This window comes from Aplidium turbinatum, chromosome 18 (genome assembly GCF_918807975.1).
Source record: "Aplidium turbinatum chromosome 18, kaAplTurb1.1, whole genome shotgun sequence".
Classification (NCBI taxonomy): domain Eukaryota; kingdom Metazoa; phylum Chordata; class Ascidiacea; order Aplousobranchia; family Polyclinidae; genus Aplidium; species Aplidium turbinatum.
In genome coordinates this window covers 4,842,066-4,844,406 of record NC_137489.1, presented here as the reverse complement: position 1 = coordinate 4,844,406, position 2,341 = coordinate 4,842,066, and positions in this window count along the sequence as shown.

Here is a 2,341-nt window from a genome sequence, read left to right as displayed (position 1 = left end):
AATACATGAAAGGATAAATGTAACTCACTGGTATATAGTTTGATTATCATATGGTAACAATGGCCAAGTAACTATGTGAAAGATGTGAAGCTTAGTAGTGACATAACCTACTTTGAGGCTAGTCATGACAATTTAATAAGTTAGGTAGCAAGCAATAGAAACACATTTACTCAGCCTATTCAGAGTCCACAGTATTTTTAAACTTATTAATAAACTTAAGGTTAAATAGGTGTAGCTTGTGGTATATAGAAACTACAAAATGGCCTATTTAGATAATATTCATAAGCTATTGCAGTATTGCAGCCTAGAAAAATTTACCAGCAACTGTTCTCCACAAAACTCCTCTAAATCCATACCCAATTCGAAGATGTATTGCACATCAACACTGTCATAGATTAACAAAATTTAGTGCAACATGTGCTGCCTAAAGTTGATAAAACATGTCTTGTTTCATGTAGATGATATGCCCTGGACAATCGGACATGCTTATGCATATAAAAAGCTAGCATAATTGGTTCAACTGAAAATACTTTTTTGTTTCCATTGGTGAGAGGAGCTTACAAAACTATGTAGGGCTATAGTAGATTGCTGTGGTGGTTAGAACACCAGAATGAAACAAAGGGAAAGCAATTGCATCTTTTTAAGTATATTTTCAGCCTCTATTATAATTTGTAACTTTGAAGAGATGGATCTTAACTTGGTGAGCTCAGAACAATTTTCACTTTCTTTTACCCTCTTTTCAATATGTAAAACTTCAGTTTATCAAACTGAATATAATCCCTAAACTATTTCTTTTCAATTCCAAACTTAATTTTGTTGATCGAGTTAAGTAGCCTACTCAGGTATACATTTATGAAGTGACTTGCACAATAATTGTGATATCACTAAACAAGTTTGTTCCTTTTATTTCCGTTCCATTGCTCTGCCAATAAATTAAGAGCTACCGTATTAGATTTTCCAGGCATTCTCAACTGGCCAATAATATTTTATTGTGATAGTATTATATGCATATGTATGGAAGCCAACTATGGAGTATCTTTTTGTGTCCTAGTTTTCATTATCTTCGAGTGGTGTATTGTAACAATTCGTTTTACATTGTTGTATATGGGCTGCCCTATCACGTCAACATCAGTGCCACATTTTAGGGCTTCTTTAAACAGATTTCTACTGGGAGGAAGCAGTTTTTACAGTGATTATCCTAGTTGCTGGGGGGCGAAGCTCCCCAGACTTCTTAACACTCTCTCTCAGAAATCCAAGTCGAGTTACATTTTACCTAAAAAAGTGGTTTGGTACAGATAATTTAACTTTCGTGGTTGCGTGTGAAATAACCTATTCACCGGACCATTAAAAATATTCAAATTCTTAAGCTGGACCTTTGTTAACATTAGTTGAGTAACCCTGTAGTAGGCTATATGCCTGTAGTTAGTACAGCCACAAAACCCAAAAAACAAACAGCAAAAAGTAAAGCAAAAACAAAGAGAAGCATGTGTAGCAATTAATGACAGCTTTTAACAAAAAGAGTTGTGGATTGCATTTGCCAGTTCCAATATTGATGTGGATGAGCAGTCATTATAATAATAATAGGGTGGAGAAAGAAAACCGGAAATAAAAAAAACATCCTCAATTCCTTATGCAAAAGCCCGTTTCGATGTGGCCCAGGCTGAGCTCTTTCTATGGTCAGACTGCACATCACACAGTAGCCTACGACGATTGAGGTTTGAAGTCCAGTTAAAATTATTGTTTCTTGTCCTGGTGGGTGGTGAAATGGATGAGCTGGTATGGTAAATAAGATGATGATGTCCTGACTTGTTCATGCTGGCATAGCCTACGGTATGTCTTATAGTGCATGTTGCATGCAAGTGAATTTGTTGAATTGTTTTCTTCGCTTCATATGGATTGCAAGGTCTGAAATAAACGTTTAATAAATCATTGTGAAACGTTTGAGAAAAATAACCCAAATCATTGAGTGCTTTTTAGTTGAACTGTTGCTGCTGTATCATTTGCAATTAAAACGAACCTGGTAGGCCTATGTTATCATTACTTACAAACACAAAAACTTTGTCATAAAAATAAGATCTTACTCAGCGGCTACTTGTTGCCAACAATAAATTGTGTAAAAGTTGAAAAAAAATTCTATGGATTTGTCGGCAATGGTGCAACTGCAACCTAAGACTAGGCTACTTACTAGGGTTGCCAGAGGTTAATATAAAAAAGAGCCCAAGCTTATGCAAAAAGTAGCCCAAAAGTAGCCCAATTTTTTTGGGGGTTCTAAAATGGAGCCCAATTTGGAGCCCAAGCAAAGAGATAGGCTATTATACAAAATTCTTCCAGAGCGCTTGAT